Consider the following 7,998-nt stretch of genomic DNA (forward strand, 5'->3'; position numbering starts at 1 on the left):
ATTTCTTTGATGTCTTATTACCTTCAAATTGGTCGATACGTAAGGAACCCATGTGCATAGGGTGCATAGGTAGTGGCTATCAAATGGCCTTATTTTTTCAGAATGTTCCTTTGTGGAAAGGCAGGCCGGTACCCTAGTATTACAGGTTGAGTATCCCTTATCCAAAATGCTTGGGACCAGAGTTATTTTGGATATCGGATTTTTCCGTATTTTGGAATAATTGCATACCATAATGAGATATCATGGTGATGGGACCTAAGTCTAAGCACAGAATGCATTTATGTAACATATACACCTTGGCCCTCATTCCGAGTTGATCGGTCGCAAGGCGAATTTAGCAGAGTTACACACGCTAAGCCGCCGCCTACTGGGAGTGAATCTTAGCTTCTTAAAATTGCGACCGATGTATTCGCAATATTGCGATTACTAACTACTTAGCAGTTTCAGAGTAGCTCCAGACTTACTCTGCCTGTGCGATCATTTCAGTGCTTGTCGTTCCTGGTTGACGTCACAAACACACCCAGCGTTCGCCCAGGCACTCCCACCGTTTCCCCGGCCACTCCTGCGTTTTTTCCGGAAACGGTAGCGTTTTCAGCCACACGCCCCTGAAACGCCGTGTTTCCGCCCAGTAACACCCATTTCCTGTCAATCACATTACGATCGCCGGAGCGAAGAAAAAGCCGTGAGTAAAAATACTTTCTTCATAGTAAAGTTACTTGGCGCAGTCGCAGTGCGAACATTGCGCATGCGTACTAAGCGGATTTTCACTGCGATGCGATGAAAAATACCGAGCGAACAACTCGGAATGAGGGCCTTTATACACACAGCCTGAAGGTAATTTTAGCCAATATTTTTTATAACTTTGTGCATTAAACAAAGTGTGTCTACATTCACACAAATCATTTATGTTTCATATACACCTTATATACACAGCCTGAAGGTCATTTAATACAATACTATTAATAACTTTGTGTATTAAATAAAGTTTGTGTACATTGAGTCATCAAAAAACAAAGGTTTCACTATCTCACTCTCACTCAGAAAAGTCCGTATTTCGGAATATTCCGTATTTCGGAATATTTGGATATGGGATACTCAACCTGTAGTATTGATTGGGATGTGCTACCTGGGCTGGAACAAACTAAGAATAACACAGCTGCATATACTGTATATTTAGAATTAAGTTGGAAAGAAGATTAGTGTTGATTCTGTCAGTGTTAGACACAGAGTGTGTTAGTTTGTGGGATTTCTACTACGGTTGGTATTCCTAGGTGGTCTCCCATCCAAGAACTAACCAAGTCCAACACTGCTTAGCTTTCAAGATCAGACAGTATTGGGCGTCTACAGTGTGGTATGATAGTAGATCACTTTTTGTGTGGATTTGCACCCACTCTGGGATCACTGATGAGAGTTCACCTAGCAGAAAAAGGGCTGAGGTGCGGAAACATAGACAGAGAATGAAATTGAACCGGAGTTGTGAAAGAAGTCTCCAGATGGAAAAATGAAGAGGTTGATCTGCTGTCACCCAGAAGTGACCAAGCACACATAGTGGGCGAAACACGTCTTCCGTCTCTCCTGCGGCCATCTCACATGGTCAGCCTCACATGAGATATCGGCTCCCCAGGCTCAGACAAACTAAGCCACCACAGTGGGACCCTATGTATCAGCCCCCACTCATCTGGCGCACCCCCACTTATCATCCGTCTGCCCCCACTCATCCTCGCACTTCAACTTGTAGGACTCTTAGAAAATACATGAGACTGCATTTTGGCAGACACTGTGGTGGAAGGTAGCAGAGGTGTGCAAATGGAGGTAAGTCCACATGTCATATGACAACCAGGGAATTGGTTTATTAACCAGGTAAAAACAGGAAGCAGGTTAACACAGTAATGTAGAAGGTACAGAAAACAGAGATATCCCACTTGTAGCCAGGAGTATACAGGAAGTTGTAGTTTGCCAATGTAGTACATTGTAGGTAGTACATAGTACATTGTGATTTGCTATATAGTATGCAGTTGAGATCCAGTGGGCTATATATATATATATATATATATATATATATATATATCCCACTGGATATACATATACATATATATAGGCTCATTCTTATATGCTGGGCAGAGAGGCAGGCATTGCGGAGTTGCAGAAGGAGCATGTTGGAGGTTGTGTAAAGCTGCTGGACCTCTCACCATGTTCAGTGCAGCAGTGTGCTCCAGCTGTGGGGAGCCCCCGAGAGAGGGTGGCCAGGGCACTGTGCCCTCCTTTAATCTAGCTCTGAGCCCAATTCCCTATTATCGTACCACTGTCTATAATTATCCAGGGACAGTCTCTTAAGAGATTTATCCCTGGAACACAATTTTTCAAGATTTACCAACTGCACAATTAAATTTCTTTTTTTTCTTCATATATACAATTCATATAATCTATTTTTAACTAATTATTATTATTTTAATTATTAAACATACACTGTACACTGGCCCTCATTCCGAGTTGTTCACTCGCTAGCTGCTTTTAGCAGCATTGCACACGCTAAGACGCCGACCTCTGGGAGTGTATCTTAGCTTAGCAGAATTGCAAACGAAAGATTCGCAGAATTGCGAATAGAAATTTCTTTGCAGTTTCTGAGTAGCTCCAGACTTACTCAGCCATTGCGATCAGTTCAGTCAGTTTCGTTCCTGGTTTGACGTCACAAACACACCCAGCATTCGCCCAGACACTCCCCCGTTTCTTCAGACACTACCGCATTTTTCCAAGAAACGCCAGCATTTTTACGCACACGCCCAGAAAACAGCCAGTTTCCGCCCAGAAACACCCACTTCCTGTCAATCACACTACGATCACCAGAACGATGAAAAATCCTCATTATGCCGTGAGTAAAATACCTAACTTTTGTGTAAAATAACTAAGCGCATGCGCTCTGGGAACCTTGCGCATGCGCAGTAAGCGACTAATCGCAATATAGCGAAAAACGGCAACGAGCGAACAACTCGGAATGACCACCACTGTCAGCAAAGTTAGGAAACATGACACGTATTGCAGTTCACATAAACTATTGCTCATCACCCACCAGCTCAGCAGTAATGTGTGCCTGGAAACTATTTTAAAATGCTGGCACCTTTGAATCTCACTAATTTTTGGACTGTGAAAACGAAAGATTTCAAGTCTTCACCAAGCAGAAAACTTCCAAAACCAGTATTCTCAGCAAAAAGACTAATATGTCTACCTCCAAATTGCTGCAACAGGCAATCTTCTGTTAGACATCTGTGTCAATCGTTTTGTTTTATTCTTTCCTCTAGCTACATAATAAAGTATCTTGACTTACTGCCTTAGCCCTCTGGCTTACTATGTTTTCTGTTTCTTTTCTTGACTAAGTGAGATGCCACTTTGAAATGCACTGAGGCATCTCTGTTAAATAACACCCACAGTCAGGGAGCAGGCAACCGTGCTGTGATTTTACTCCTACTTACTAGTGAAGCCTTTAATGCTCTGACTTAGACTGGACTGAACTGATAAAAGAACTATGATGATAGGCCTGCAGATCAATAAGATGATACAGTGTATAAATTATGAACCATAATAATCTACCGTCTATGGCTTGCACCTGTTGATGAAAAAATGGCTGTAGGATACATAATATATGGACATTCTATCAGTTAGTACAAGTATGTTCTTTCTAGCAGGCACATTGTATTAGTTGTGGCAGAACTACAAATCTCATCATCCACACATAATGACATTACTAGACACTTAAAAATCCAAATAAATTATTTTAGGGTTAATGCATATCCAGTAATATGTTTATGTATCTGGTAGAGATGAGCGGGTTCGGTTCCTCTGAATCCGAACCCGCCCGAACTTCAGGTTTTTTTACACGGGTCCGAGCAGGCTCGGATCTTCCCGCCTTGCTCGGCTAACCCGAGCGCGCCCGAACATCATCATCACGCTGTCGGATTCTCGCGAGGCTCGGATTCTATCGCGAGACTCGGATTCTATATAAGGAGCCGCGCGTCACCGCCATTTTCACACGTGCATTGAGAGTCATAGGGAGAGGACGTGGCTGGCGTCCTCTCCGTTTAGAGAAGAGAGAGACACAGTATTTTGGGGAGCATTATTAGGAGGAGTACTACTATACTGTATACTACTATACTACTTGCTGAAGTGATATTTATACTAGATTAGATAATAGATAGTGTGACTGTAAGTGTATTATCTGACTTGTGGGGGAGACACTGACAGTGGGGAGCAGTTAGAGTCTGAGAGCAGGACTCAGGAGTACATATAACGTACAGTGCACACTTTTGCTGCCAGAGTCAGTGCCACACTGCCATTGTTGTGACCACACTGACCACCAGTATAATAATATATTTTGTGATTGTCTGCTTAGGCCTCGGAGTACTAGTTGCAAGTTGCAACGTGACCTGAAGTGACCACCAGTTTAATAATCAATCACCACCAGTTTAATATATATATATATATATATATATAAAATTGTATATAATATATATATATATATATATATATATATATATATAATATTGTATACCACCTACCCGTGGTTTTTTTTTTTTTCATTCTTCTTTATACATACTACTATAGTAGCTTACTGTAGCAGTCTGCGGTGCTGTGCTGACCTGACAGTGTCCAGCAGGTCCGTCATCAGTCATTACATAATAAATATATATAGTACCTGTCCGGCTGCAGTACTAGTGATATTATATTGATTTCATCTCATTATCAATAATTTATCATCCAGTCTAGACTCTATATTAGCAGCAGACACAGTACGTTAGTCCACGGCTGTAGCTACCTCTGTGTCGGCACTCGGCAGTCCATCCATAATTGTATACCACCTACCCGTGTTTTTTTTTTTTTCTTTCTTCTTTGTACATACTACTATAGAGTATAGTAGCTTACTGTAGCAGTCTGCGGTGCTGCTGAGCTGACAGTGTCCAGCAGGTCCGTCATCAGTCATCATTACCTAATACATATATTATCTACCTGTCCGGCTGCAGTACTAGTGATATTATATATACATACATATATATATTGATTTCATCTCATTATCAATCATCCAGTCTATATTAGCAGCAGACACAGTACGTTAGTCCACGGCTGTAGCTACCTCTGTGTCGGCACTCGGCAGTCCATCCATAATTGTATACCACCTACCCGTGGTTTTTTTTTTTCTTTCTTCTTTGTACATACTACTATAGTATAGTAGCTTACTGTAGCAGTCTGCGGTGCTGCTGAGCTGACAGTGTCCAGCAGGTCAGTCATCAGTCATCATTACCTAATAAATATATTATCTACCTGTCCGGCTGCAGTACTAGTGATATTATATATACATACATATATATATATTGATTTCATCTCATTATCAATCATCCAGTCTATATTAGCAGCAGACACAGTACGTTAGTCCACGGCTGTTGCTACCTCTGTGTCGGCACTCGGCAGTCCATCCATAATTGTATACCACCTACCCGTGGTTTTTTTTTTTCTTTGTTCTTTGTACATACTACTATAGTATAGTAGCTTACTGTAGCAGTCTGCGGTGCTGCTGAGCTGACAGTGTCCAGCAGGTCCGTCATCAGTCATCATTACCTAATAAATATATTATCTACCTGTCCGGCTGCAGTACTAGTGATATTATATATACATACATATATATATATTGATTTCATCTCATTATCATCCAGTCTATATTAGCAGCAGACACAGTACGGTAGTCCACGGCTGTAGCTACCTCTGTGTCGACACTCGGCAGTCCATCCATAAGTATACTAGTATCCATCCATCTCCATTGTTTACCTGAGGTGCCTTTTAGTTGTGCCTATTAAAATATGGAGAACAAAAATGTTGAGGTTCCAAAATTAGGGAAAGATCAAGATCCACTTCCACCTCGTGCTGAAGCTGCTGCCACTAGTCATGGCCGAGACGATGAAATGCCAGCAACGTCGTCTGCCAAGGCCGATGCCCAATGTCATAGTACAGAGCATGTCAAATCCAAAACACCAAATATCAGTAAAAAAAAGGACTCCAAAACCTAAAATAAAATTGTCGGAGGAGAAGCGTAAACTTGCCAATATGCCATTTACCACACGGAGTGGCAAGGAACGGCTGAGGCCCTGGCCTATGTTCATGGCTAGTGGTTCAGCTTCACATGAGGATGGAAGCACTCAGCCTCTCGCTAGAAAACTGAAAAGACTCAAGCTGGCAAAAGCACCGCAAAGAACTGTGCGTTCTTCGAAATCCCAAATCCACAAGGAGAGTCCAATTGTGTCGGTTGCGATGCCTGACCTTCCCAACACTGGACGTGAAGAGCATGCGCCTTCCACCATTTGCACGCCCCCTGCAAGTGCTGGAAGGAGCACCCGCAGTCCAGTTCCTGATAGTCAGATTGAAGATGTCAGTGTTGAAGTACACCAGGATGAGGAGGATATGGGTGTTGCTGGCGCTGGGGAGGAAATTGACCAGGAGGATTCTGATGGTGAGGTGGTTTGTTTAAGTCAGGCACCCGGGGAGACACCTATTGTCCGTGGGAGGAATAGGGCCATTGACATGCCTGGTCAAAATACAAAAAAAATCAGCTCTTCGGTGTGGAAGTATTTCACCAGAAATGCGGACAACATTTGTCAAGCCGTGTGTTGCCTTTGTCAAGCTGTAATAAGTAGGGGTAAGGACGTTAACCACCTCGGAACATCCTCCCTTATACGTCACCTGCAGCGCATTCATAATAAGTCAGTGACAAGTTCAAAAACTTTGGGTGACAGCGGAAGCAGTCCACTGACCAGTAAATCCCTTCCTCTTGTAACCAAGCTCACGCAAACCACCCCACCAACTCCCTCAGTGTCAATTTCCTCCTTACCCAGGAATGCCAATAGTCCTGCAGGCCATGTCACTGGCAATTCTGACGAGTCCTCTCCTGCCTGGGATTCCTCCGATGCATCCTTGAGTGTAATGCCTACTGCTGCTGGCGCTGCTGTTGTTGCTGCTGGGAGTCGATCGTCATCCCAGAGGGGAAGTCGGAAGACCACTTGTACTACTTCCAGTAAGCAATTGACTGTCCAACAGTCCTTTGCGAGGAAGATGAAATATCACAGCAGTCATCCTGCTGCAAAGCGGATAACTGAGGCCTTGACAACTATGTTGGTGTTAGACGTGCGTCCGGTATCCGCCGTTAGTTCACAGGGAACTAGACAATTTATTGAGGCAGTGTGCCCCCGTTACCAAATACCATCTAGGTTCCACTTCTCTAGGCAGGTGATACCGAGAATGTACACGGACGTCAGAAAAAGACTCACCAGTGTCCTAAAAAATGCAGTTGTACCCAATGTCCACTTAACCACGGACATGTGGACAAGTGGAGCAGGGCAGGGTCAGGACTATATGACTGTGACAGCCCACTGGGTAGATGTATGGACTCCCGCCGCAAGAACAGCAGCGGCGGCACCAGTAGCAGCATCTCGCAAATGCCAACTCTTTCCTAGGCAGGCTACGCTTTGTATCACCGCTTTCCAGAATACGCACACAGCTGAAAACCTCTTACGGCAACTGAGGAAGATCATCGCGGAATGGCTTACCCCAATTGGACTCTCCTGTGGATTTGTGGCATCGGACAACGCCAGCAATATTGTGTGTGCATTAAATACGGGCAAATTCCAGCACGTCCCATGTTTTGCACATACCTTGAATTTGGTGGTGCAGAATTTTTTAAAAAACGACAGGGGCGTGCAAGAGATGCTGTCGGTGGCCAGAAGAATTGCGGGACACTTTCGGCGTACAGGCACCACGTACAGAAGACTGGAGCACCACCAAAAACTACTGAACCTGCCCTGCCATCATCTGAAGCAAGAAGTGGTAACGAGGTGGAATTCAACCCTCTATATGCTTCAGAGGTTGGAGGAGCAGCAAAAGGCCATTCAAGCCTATACAATTGAGCACGATATAGGAGGTGGAATGCACCTGTCTCAAGCGCAGTGGAGAATGATTTCAACG

At 43.7% G+C, this 7,998-nt stretch overlaps 1 pseudogene; it reads right to left on the reverse strand.

Moving 5' to 3' along the window:
* Positions 1-1,246: 1,246 nt before the first annotated feature.
* Positions 1,247-1,365, reverse strand: LOC134937495 (5S ribosomal RNA; annotated as a pseudogene).
* Positions 1,366-7,998: the final 6,633 nt, after the last annotated feature.

The sequence above is a fragment of the Pseudophryne corroboree genome, chromosome 6 (assembly GCF_028390025.1).
Source record: "Pseudophryne corroboree isolate aPseCor3 chromosome 6, aPseCor3.hap2, whole genome shotgun sequence".
Lineage (NCBI taxonomy): Eukaryota > Metazoa > Chordata > Amphibia > Anura > Myobatrachidae > Pseudophryne > Pseudophryne corroboree.